Source organism: Xenopus laevis, chromosome 1L (assembly GCF_017654675.1).
Source record: "Xenopus laevis strain J_2021 chromosome 1L, Xenopus_laevis_v10.1, whole genome shotgun sequence".
Classification (NCBI taxonomy): Eukaryota; Metazoa; Chordata; class Amphibia; order Anura; family Pipidae; genus Xenopus; species Xenopus laevis.
This window is the reverse complement of record NC_054371.1, coordinates 223,709,935-223,722,523: the sequence shown is the minus strand read 5'-3', so window position 1 is coordinate 223,722,523 and position 12,589 is coordinate 223,709,935. Positions and strand designations below refer to the sequence as shown.

Genomic DNA, 12,589 nt, shown 5'->3' with positions numbered 1-12,589 from the left:
CAGTCAAAGTGTTGCGATGGCTGCGAAGCCATCGCTGGCGAATTTTCGCCGGTTAGGGAATTTGCCCCAAAGCATGCAGCTTCCTTCCAAAATTAGAGATTAGGGCTGGAACTACATGGTGCGCGTCCTTCCGATCCGAAGCGATGAGAGGAAACACAGGCGTCACGTTAGATACGCCGAATCTAATGTAATGTCGCATCTACAAACTGACTGCATCCAACACGACTGTCGGATTGAATGCTGCACGTTGCATCTTCATCTGACAGTCGTGTCAGGCCGGATGCAGTCAGTTTGTAGATGCGACATTTGTATTACTTACATCCGATGTGACGCCTGCGTTTCCTGTCATCGCGTCAGATCGGAAGGACATGCACCGCGTAGTTCCAGCCTAGGGGGCAGATTTATTAAGGGTCGAATAGGAAATTTAAATTCCATTTTTTTTGGTTAAAACTCGCAAATTCGAATTGTGAATTATCAAAACTCGATTTGAATTTTAAGTTGAAGGTCCCAGTAGCGCAGACACTGGGACCTTCCCCATTGACCCCGAGAGCTTTGGGATGCCGGGTTTTCGGATTCAGAGTTTTTCATGCCATTTTAAGGTCCGAAAAATCTGAATTATTTTGGGTATTTGGAGCTTAATAAATAACCCCCTATATATTTATATCTATATACTATATATTTATATTATACTGGAAATCTTCACAGCTTCTCGCATGGATCATTTTATTCCCTGAGAGTCTGTTCTTTCATCTTCTCCTTTTGCATTAAAGATCAATAAGAACCTCTCTGTTCTATGGACAGGAGAGCGGATTCCTTCCTTCATCAATGCCCTTATACTGTAATCCCAACAGGATCTACAAGAACTTACTGGGTTACAGGAACCTGTGCTAAACCCTGTTCATTTCCGTTATATCTGCCAATAAATTCAGACTCTTTTTTTCCTAAAGGGTAAGTAAAGTTCATGATTATACAAGATTGTAATAATGCTACAGAGTTCAGTAAAGGAATGAAGAAACAGGGGTACAATTATCGGCCTATTACACGCCAGTAACACATCCAATGAACAAATTGCCACTAGTTTTATTATACAAGACAATGAACAAATGATGCAATGGATCAAATTTTGTGCATAAGAATACAGCACTGGTTTCCCTCAGCCCCTACCTTTTTCCCCTGTGGGTGCTGACTTTCATTATTCTGTACACAGTTGGGGCTTTCATTTTAGGCAAATGATCCCATTTGAAAGACCCCTATGTTTCATGGACAGGGTTCCCTCAGTTCCCTTTGTCAATCCGTACAGAGCACTTGCGACGCATCTCTTGCCAGTGATTCATTCAATTTCCATGGAAACCGTAGTGGCACCTTACTGGGGTGACCGCTATTACCTTAACTACATTCCCCACTACCTGAGCAATAGTGCAGTGCCTAAAAAGTCTGGAAGTACAAGCACATATATAGCTGAGTGTACACCCAGAATCCCTGCTGTAAAGTAAGGCAACACTGCTGTACCAAAAAGGAAGCAATTACAATCATATGTGTATCATGCTATGCACTGATATGTGAAGTTAAACAACCATTATACAATCAAAATAAATACTTTTTTTGCACTGGCAGAAAAACTCAACCCGCCATGCCGTCCATTTGAATCTTCTTCTCTGTTCTGAGACAAGCAGAACTCGTCCTGTAGGTCTGTTAAAGGGCTAGTACACCTTTAAATCAAGTATCATATAGACTGATATTCTAAGACCATTTGTAATTGGTCTTCCTTTCTTTTGTGGTTTTTCATTTATTTAGGTTGTTGCTTATCAGCTTTCGAGTTTGGAATTTCAGCAGCTATCTGGTTGCTAGGTTCTTATTTACCCTAGCAAACTGGCAGTGGTCTAAATGAGAGACAGGAATAGGATTAAAGGAGGGACAGTAAAAAAAAAATAACAATTAAATCATAAGCTTTCAAAGCAATAAATGTTTGGCTGCTTGGGTCAGTGATTTGAAAACTGAAAAAGCAGAAGAGGAAGGCAAATAATGCAAAAACTATTTTTAAAAAAACGAAGACCAATTGCAAAGTTGCTAGTAAGGGGACATCGTCATACTAAATTGATTCAGGAGTCAGAGAACATAACCAGAAAATTACTGTTTTCCATAGCAATAAAATAACTTCATAACCAGTGAATATGTGTAATGAATAAGAATTGGGAAATTGTTTAAAACTGCATTAACATCTATTTCTACGTCCCCCATCGCTAAGGTATAATTCTAGTACCATTTCTTTTCAATGCACATAGATTAATATAGTGGATCCGCTGGGAAGATGTATTTTTATCCTCAATACATTATTACCTATATCTCATTAAAGGGTTGTTCACCTTTAAATTAACTTTTAGTATTATGTAGAGAGACAATTTGCAATTGATTTTCATTTTTTTATTATTTGTGGATATTGAGTTATTTAGCTTTTTATTCAGCAGCTCTCTAGTTTGCAGTTTCAGCTATCTGATTGCTAGGGTCCAAATTACCCTAGCAACCATACATTTATTTGAATAAGAGACTGGAGTATAAATGGGAGAGGCCTAAATAAAAAGATAAGTAATCAAATGTAGCAAAAACAATACATTTGTAGCTTTACAGAGTATTTGTTTTTAGATGGGGTCAGTGACCCCCATTTGAAAGCTGAAGAAGGCAAATAATTCAAAAACTATAACAAAGAAAAAATGAAGACCAATTGAAACATTTCTTAGAATTAGCCATTCTATAACATACTAAAACTTAAATGTGAATCACCCCTTTAACATCTTAAACACTAAATAAATACTACACACTCTTCTCTTTCTGCCATACTGCACCACCTATGGAAATTAGTTTCCAGTGCCATTTATCATTAGGGTCATCCTTATATATTGAAAGATATATATGTCATTAATAGCTGTCCTAGCATTCTGTACCCCACCACCCCAAACTGGCTGGTATATTAGCGCCCATTTTACCATACCAGGCCCCCTTGGGAAGGTAAATATGACAGTGATACACACATACTGAAACATCATTTAAAGGTATATGCCAAATATATTTATTTGTTAATGACAAGCCTTACTTGCTTACACCCATGGAAGGTATATATCAACTTCATATATAATCTTACCTTAACATATTACCCTTCAGGATATACATAGTTACTGTACCTATGTACTACCATATAAATAATGCCATTCCTAACACACTGCCCCCTCCTGGTAAGGTACTGTATATGCCTGCACCACACTCCATTCATTTTAACATGCTGTACCTCCTTGGAAAGGTATATGGGAGCACTATATATAGAATTCATGCCCATGCTGATACCCATTGGAAAGGTATATGGGAGCACTATATATATATATATATATATATCTATATATATATATATATATATATATATATATATATATATATATATAGATAGATAGATAGATAGATAGATAGATAGATAGATATATATATATATATATATATATATATATATATATATATATATACATATATATATATAAATAATGCTCATGCTGATACCCATTGGAAAGGTATATGGGAGCACTATATATATATATATAAATAATACCCATGCTGATACCCATTGGAAAGGTAAATGGGATCACTATATATTGAATTAATGTCCATGCTGCCACCCATTGAAAAGGTAAATGGGTTTACTACATATAGAATTACCCATTGGAAAGGTATTTGGCTTGGATCATTGCATTGGGCTTCAGTCCTTTAACTGCAAAGGAGTCGGTCTTGACATTTTCTGCCACTGTTTGCCAGCTGCTTCCAGACGCCTGGCATATGGGAGCACTATATATAGAATTAATGCCCATGCTGCTACCCATTGGAAAGGTATATGGGAGCACTATATAGAGAATTAATGCCCATGCTGCTACCCATTGGAAAGGTATATGGGAGCACTATATATAGAATTAATGCCCATGCTGCTACCCATTGGAAAGGTATATGGGAGCACTATATATAGAATGAATGCCCATGCTGCTACCCATTGAAAAGGTAAATGGGTTTACTACATATAGAATTAATGGCCATGCTGCTACCCATTGGAAAGCTATATGGGAGCACTATATATACTATATATAGAATTAATGCCCATGCTGATACTCATTGGAAAGGTATATGGGAGCACTATCTATCATTAATGTCACCCCCTGGGATGGTATATAGCAGTTGGTATATATATAGCAGTGCCACGTCTCATTAATGTCCCTTCTAATAACCCCCAGCCTAAAAACTTCACACTATCCGCATCTCCTTGAACTTATAGATTCGCTGCCATAAAGAACTTTGCGGGCAGAAGGCAGAATCTGCACGAGTGGTTCCATAGGGACGGGCATCAATAAGGTACAAATGTTCATGAGACAAGTTCTTACCTGCCTGTGCTGAGCTTCACATGCAGTCTCTGCCCGCCTGCTGCCCGTCTCCTGCCCGTCTGTCTAGTGCCAGGATTGCACTGCTGATAATGTCTCCTCTGCCTCCTCCTGTCTCCTGTTCCAGAGTGATCAGCTGAAATGTACTGAGCACAATAGCCTGGATGTTTTACTCTCACTGCCTACCTCTGTGCCCATTGCCTGATCCCTCCTGATCTCACAGGCTGCCCCCCCCTCACACACACACAACCGCCTTCTTCACTTGTTCCCTGTCACCAAGGTGGTGGTGGAGGGGGTCTCTCGCTCCTCATCTCCCACCAAGACACTTGCTCAGCCCCCCTCCCTTCTCCTCTTCCTCTCTTTCCCATCTCTGTGTGTGTGTGAGCACTTATCTCCTCAGATCCATCTCTCTCCATTATTTTCATTAAATGTGACACACGTCACCCTCAGGCGTTGGAAAGGTGACCCGTTGGTTCCCCCTCACCAAACTGACTGGGTGCCTGGACTGGAAGCCCCACTGCTGCTCAGAACTGTGTGTGTGTTCTGTACAATCACATTATAATAAAAAGAACCTCTGTCTGAACACGTTCCTTTATTCTCTTGCTCAGTCCCCGGCTCTCCGTGCAATGAATAGGCTAATCCCAAAGCCTATAATCACATTAATACATAATAATGCACCATATTCAATAAAAAAGGTCTCATTCTAAAAGCCGGAGTTTAACCCCAATCTATAAAAGGTCGAATTTCGAATTCATGTGAATTTTTAAAAGCTCCCCTAAACTCCCATAAATTCTAAATTTATTTTAAAAAATCCAATCTTTCAAACTGGGATGAATTAAATTGACTCCGAAAAAAAATTAAATGTCAGGAAGGCAGCAAACAACTCCAAATGGATCCCTGGACATCTCCCATTGACATAAACAGCAAATTCAGCACGTATTAGGTGGCGAATAGTCGAATTTGAGTTCTTAAAGAGCCAGAGTTTTATACTGCAAGGGGCAGATTTATCAAGGGTCGTATTTCAAGGTGATTGGAGTTTATTTTAAACTCCCATCAACGCGATAGACCTCGAAAAGACTAATCAAAATCGAAGTATGTAACTTCGGGTGCATAGGCTGTATTCGAATCGTTCAAATCTAAATCGAATTCTAAACGAAAAACTAAGATTTTTCAAAGTTCACCAAATGAGTCTGAATAGGTTCTAGGAGGTCCCCCATAGGCTAAAACAGCACTCTAATCTCAAAAATCGAATTTAAATTTTGAAAAAAACTCAAATTGAATCTCCATAAATAAATTTCGAATTTTTTAATTCGACCCTTGATAAATCTGCCCCTGAGTGTTGCACCCGAGCATCAGAGCTGGCTCTCACCCTGTTTGAGATGTCTCGTTGAAATGAACATGTAGCATGGTGTAGAAGTAAGCAGTTTTGCAGTTGGTCTCATTTTTTTATCTTTTAAATGAATGATATGGTTGCTAGGTTAAGTGATCCTGAGAATCAAAATCCCATAAAATGGTCACAGCCCTTGTTGATGTACTTTATTCAGGCTAATTTACTATGGTACTACTATGCCACCAAAAGGCAATATCAGATGTACTAATGGATACAGCCTATACTAAACTGCAGAGAAGAGTTGTCTGGCTCAAGAGGAAAAACGGGACTTGCTCACCTCTCCAGTATTCCAGGAGAACTACAGTGTACAGGAGAACTATATTGTACTGGAAAACTTGATTGTACAGGAGAACTAGAGTTTACAAAAGAACTAGACTGTACAGGAGAACTAGATTGTACAGGAGAACTAGAGTGTTCTGGAAAACTAGACTGTACAGGAGAAATAGACTGTTCAAGAGAACTATAGTGTACAGGAGAACTAGATTGTATAGGAAAACTAGAATGTACAGGAAAACTAGAATGTACAAAAATAGAAGATTGTACAGGAATAGCATATTGTGCAGGAATAGTAGATTGTACAGGGATACTACACTATACAGGAATATTAGGATGTGCTTGAAAAGAATATTGTGCAGGAAAAATAGATTGTGCATGAGAACTAGCTTGAAGAGGAATAAAAGATTGTGCATGAATAGTAGATTGTGTAGGATAGCTAAATTGTGTAACCCACACCCAGACCCGCTTGGAACCGCTACCCGACCCGTAAGTACCTTATCCGCAACTTGATTTGCGACCCGCTGACCATCAAGAAACAGGAAGTGCTGTCATAAACCAGATGTGACATCATTAGAAGCAGGCGTGATCAGAAAAAAAAGGAGTAAAACTCGCTACAGAGAAGACCCGTAACCCGCAAAGCAAGAGAACCGCCGACCCGCGTTTATACCCGCTCCCGAAACTTCTACCTGCAACCCGTAGGGTACCCGACCTGCTGCTGTAATGTGATGTAAAAATCGGGCAAGAGTGAGTGGGCCACAACATACAAGAATGGGCCATTGGAATAAGGCAGGGTCTCAGCAGGATTTTAGTACAGGGCAAGATCAAAGTAGCCCCTTATATAGGGAAATGGATGAAGAATCCAGGGAATAATTCCAAAAGAGCTGCAAAGAAGCAGCAGCAGTGGTTGCCAGAACATTTGTACACTCATTCCTACCTCCATACGCCTCAAATAAAATGTTTACGCAATATCAACCAAAAGAAAATCCTGAACACACTACAAAAAATTACAGGAGACTTTGCCCAAAAGACCCACCCTGACATTCACAAAATATTATATGTTGAAGTGCTATAGCCCCTTATTGAATGACCCCCACCAACCTCCTAACTGCTGCTCTCTTGCTGCTGTAATACCTCAATATGTTGTGTGAGTGAATCGTAAGGATACAGGTGTTCCATTTTTTAATAGTCCTATTTATGTTTAATGATAGCCTTAAGCAGTGTATTTTTCCATAGTGTATTTCTTACTCTTCATTGATGTCCTTAGTTTGCTATTCTTGTGGCTTCCATCTGCTAAATAAATCTCTAAAGGCCTTGTCTTACTACATTGGTGTAAATAATAGATTACACACCACTCCCAACGATATGTGAAAGAATGCGGCTCTCTGGGGGAAAAAGCTAGATCAGATAATTGACAAAGATAAAAATATCCAAGAATGTGTGATGAAAAAGTAGAACTTTGGGGAAAAGGCATATTATCCCACTGTTACTATAGGCACCATCTCTCTCTACTATACCTGCTATACCACAGTCACACTCCCTTCCCAGAGACTATTATCCACTGTTACTATAGGCACCATCTCTCCCTACTATACCTGCTATCCCACAGTCACACTCCCTTCCCAGAGACTATTATCCACTGTTACTATAGGCACCATCTCTCCCTACTATACCTGCTATCCCACAGTCACACTCCCTTCCCAGAGACTATTATCCCACTGTTACTATAGACACCATCTCTCCCTACTATACCTGCTATCCCACAGTCACACTCCCTTCCCAGAGACTATTATCCACTGTTACTATAGACACCATCTCTCCCTACTATACCTGCTATCCCACAGTCACATTCCCTTCCCAGAGACTATTATCCCACTGTTACTATAGACACCATCTCTCCCTACTATACCTGCTATCCTACAGTCACACTCCCTTCCCAGAGACTATTATCCACTGTTACTATAGGCACCATCTCTCCCTACTATACCTGCTATCCCACAGTCACACTCCCTTCCCAGAGACTATTATCCACTGTTACTATAGACACCATCTCTCCCTACTATACCTGTTATCCCACAGTCACACTCCCTTCCCAGAGACTATTATCCACTGTTACTATAGACACCATCTCTCCCTACTATACCTGCTATCCCACAGTCACATTCCCTTCCCAGAGACTATTATCCACTGTTACTATAGACACCATCTCTCCCTACTATACCTGTTATCCCACAGTCACACTCCCTTCCCAGAGACTATTATCCACTGTTACTATAGACACCATCTCTCCCTACTATACTTTCTATCCCACAGTCACACTCCCTTCCCAGAGACTATTATCCCACTGTTACCATAGGCACCATCTCTCCCTACTATACCTGCTATCCCACAGTCACACTCCCTTCCCAGAGACTATAATCCCACTGTTACTATAGACACCATCTCTCCCTACTATACGTGCTATCCCACAGTCACACTCCCTTCCCAGAGACTATTATCCACTGTTACTATAGACACCATCTGTCAAGCTTACCAGTATAATCCAGTCGTAGAAGGAGCTTGAGCCGTAGATAGTGAACCCACAAGCGCCTCACACAACCGCTACCCACCTGGAGTGGAACAGGGAGCAGGGTTGTGGAGAGTAGCCAATGAGACGATTAGCAAAGGTACAAGAGGATTAGGCAGAGTCGTGGTCAGGAGGTCCGAGGTCAAAAGGCAGGCAGCAAGGTTCGTAAACGGAGAGACAGGCCGAAGGGTCGAGACAGGCAGCAGAAATCGTAATCCGGGAACAGGCGAAGGTCAACAACAGGAAATCACAAGAGAAGAGATGCTAGGGTTTCAGTTAGATAACCTAATAACCAGGCAATGCATCTCAATCAGAACCAGGTTTAAATAATGTCAATTTGGCGCCAACTGGCGTCATTCCGCCGGCGTCGCTGTGCTGACGTCACGTCCGTCTCAGGCGCTCGCGTCCGCGTCTTTGCGTCGGCGACCGGCGCCGGCGCCTCCGCGACCGTCGCCAGCGCCCAGCGTCACGCGCCGACGCGCACTAACGCGCCTGCGCCGGCAAGAACGCAGACCTGAATCCTCACATTGCCCCCCATCAAGAAGCGGCCTCAGGACGCGACCACCAGAAGGTTTACCAGGATAGGTTCCATGGAATTTTTCCAACAAATCAGAAGCGTGAATGTTAGACACTGGTTCCCACGAATTCTCTTCCGGACCAAAGCCTTTCCACTTAACTAGGTACTGAAGACGTTTACCTCTCAACCTGGAATCCAAGATCTCTTCAACCTCGAATTCTTCCTGACCATTCACCACGACAGGAAGCGGAGGAGGAGCCGTACGTCCAGGAAATCGAAACGTTGAGGCCAGTTTCAAAAGTGCTGTATGAAACACTGGATGAATGTGCCAGGATGCTGGAAGTTTAAGCTGGAACGCCACAGCATTGATTTGACGAATGATGGGAAAAGGGCCCAAGAAACGTTGACCCAACTTCCTACTGGGACAGGAAAGCTTGAGGTTAACAGTTGACAGCCACACCAGGTCACCCACCTTGAATTTTGGATCCCCTCTTCGTCCTCGATCAGCATATGCTTTGAAACCTTGTTGAGCCCGCTTCATGTTCTCTTGAAGTTTCTGAAAATTATCAGATAAGAAAGTTAATCGGTCCTTAACTGCAGGAACCAAAATATCAGAAACAATGGCAGAGGGAAAGGTGACTGGATGAAGACCATAGTTTGCGAAGAAAGGGGACTGTCGGATGGAGGAATGATGAGCATTGTTGTAAGCGAACTCCGCAAGAGAAAGCAGATTAACCCAGTCATCTTGGAGGTACGAGGAATAACATTTTAAATACTGCTCCAGGGTCTGGTTGGTTCGCTCGGTCTGGCCATTGGATTGGGGATGAAAAGCGGAAGACAGGGACACCGAAATCTTGAGTGCTCCACACAAAGATTTCCAAAACTGCGATGTGAACTGTGGACCTCGATCGGACACCACCTCATCTGGAAGACCATGGAGCCTTACTACTTCCTTAATAAAGGTATCAGCAGTCTCAGAGGCAGAAGGAAGTCTCGGTAAAGCCTTAAAATGAGCCATCTTAGTTAGACGGTCAACAAAAACAGCAATGGTGGAACAATCACATGATAATGGTAACTCTGAAATAAAGTCCAAAGAAACTGACCCCCACGGACGAGAAGGCACTGGTAGAGGTTGAAGAAGGCCAATAGGTCTAGAATGAGAGTCCTTGGATCTGGTGCAAACCTCACATGATGAGACAAACTGAAAACAGTCTTTAGCCATCCCAGGCCACCAAAACAATCTCTTGGCCAGAATGATAGTCTTTTTGACACCTGGATGACCCGCCAGCTTGGAGTCATGAATGTTCTTAAGGACCTCTAGACGCATTTGTTCAGGAACAAAAATCTTGCCTTGATGAAGAAGAAACCCATCCTTGGGAACAAGTGAGGATTCGGAAACGTTTAAAGATGCATCTTTAATTCCATCTACCAAAGTAGACTGCAACAAGAGGAAATTATCAGAGCTTAAAATCGTCTCAGGAACCAGAGGAACCTCATCTTCAGGAGGGAACATTCGAGATAAGGCATCTGCCTTAACATTCTTTGACCCAGGTCGATAAGTAAGATGAAAATTAAATCGCATGAAGAACAAAGCCCACCTTGCTTGTCTAGGTCTCAACCTTTTAGCAGAGCGTAGATACTCCAGATTTCTATGATCTGTAAAGATAAGAATCGGATGTTTAGATCCTTCAAGAAGATGCCTCCACTCTTCCAGCGCCAGCTTAATAGCAAGTAATTCACGGTCAGCTACATCATAGTTACACTCGCTTTTGGCCAATTTACCAGAAAAAAAGCAACAGGATGAAGATCGTCTTGAACCCCAGTTCTCTGTGACAGGACAGCACCCACTGCGAGTTCCGAGGCGTCAACTTCCAAGGTGAAAGGAAGAGAAACATCTGGATGGTGAAGAATTGGACCAGAAGTGAAAAGTTTCTTCAGTTTCTCAAAAGCCCCCTGAGCCTGAGATGACCAACAAAACTTTTGATTACTACGAGTCAGCTCAGTGATTGGAAGAATGACTTGAGAAAAGTTCTTAATAAATTTCCTGTAAAAATTTGCAAAACCGATGAAACGTTGGACAGCTTTTTTAGATGATGGAATCGGCCAATCAAGAATTGCAGAAATCTTCCTGGAGTCCATCTGAATTCCCTGAGGAGAAATGAAGAAACCCAAAAAATCTACAGAAGTTTGTTCAAACACACATTTTTCGATCTTGGCATGAAGCTGATGAGTGCGTAGGCGAGTCAGGACCTTCTTCAAATGTAACCTGTGCTCTTCCAAAGAATTAGAAAAAATGAGAATGTCATCTAAATAAATAATGACGAAAATATCAAGAAAGTCCCTGAAGACATCATTAACGAAGTGCTGAAATGTTGCAGGGGCGTTACAAAGACCAAAGGGCATGACCAAATATTCAAAATGTCCGTAACGAGTGCGAAAGGCCGTCTTCCATTCATCCCCTTCCCTTATTCTGACTAGGTTATATGCACCCCTAAGATCCAATTTGGAAAAAATTTTAGCCTCAGCCAGGCGTTGGAAAAGTTCTGGAATGAGAGGAAGTGGGTACCGATTCTTGACTGTAATTTTGTTCAGATCCCGGTAGTCAATACACGGCCTTAAAGAATGATCCTTCTTATCAACGAAGAAAATTCCAGCTCCTGCCGGAGAAGAAGACTGCCTAATGAATCCTTTAGCCAAATTTTCATCCAAATAATAACGAAGCTCCGAAAGTTCAGACTCAGATAATGGATACACTCGTCCAAAAGGAATTTGAGCCCCTGGAAGAAGGTTAATAGGACAATCACAAATACGATGAGGAGGTAACCTGTCGGCCCCTTTTTTATTGAAGACGTCCAAAAATTCCCAATATGCCTGAGGAAGAAGATTTTGGGTCTCGGAGACAGGAGATAAGGAGCACACACCATTAGAAGGGAGGATGCATTGGGAACGACAAAAGTTAGAAAGAAAAGTTACTTCACCTGTAGCCCAGTTGATAGACGGATTGTGTTTCTGCAACCACGGTAATCCCAGGATGATAGGGAACAAAGGAGAAGAAACCACATCGAAATTCATGAATTCAGCATGCCCTTTATTTAACAAAATGAAAAGTGAGATAGTCTCTTGCACCACAGGGAGAGAAGTAATCAGAGAACCATCTGCCACACGAAGGGCTATAGGGTTCTTCTTAGACTGGAGCGGGATCTGGAATTGTAATGCCACTCTATTGTCCAAGAAACAACCGCTTGCCCCAGAGTCAAGGATTGCTTGGAGTTCGACCCTCTTGTCTCCCCACTGTAAGGACAAAGAGATAGTCAGGAGAGGCACAGGAACATGACACCCAGAAAAGTCTTTTTCAAAAATCCTCTTACCCGTTGGACGGGTCGGGGCAACCACGAAGCAGATGACCAGCTTGTCCGCAATAGAGGCAGAGGTTAAGT

At 41.9% G+C, this 12,589-nt stretch overlaps 1 protein-coding gene across 1 annotated transcript in view; it reads right to left on the bottom strand.

The window, feature by feature from the left end:
- The window catches only part of zbtb7c.L (zinc finger and BTB domain containing 7C L homeolog), a 97,895-nt gene extending 93,137 nt beyond the window's left edge, over positions 1–4,758 (bottom strand). Inside the window, exon 1 of the mRNA XM_041570269.1 lies at positions 4,410–4,758. The gene's annotated coding sequence lies outside the window, so the exon portion shown is untranslated. The remainder of the gene's footprint in view (positions 1–4,409) is intronic.
- Between the last annotated feature and the right edge of the window lie 7,831 nt (positions 4,759–12,589).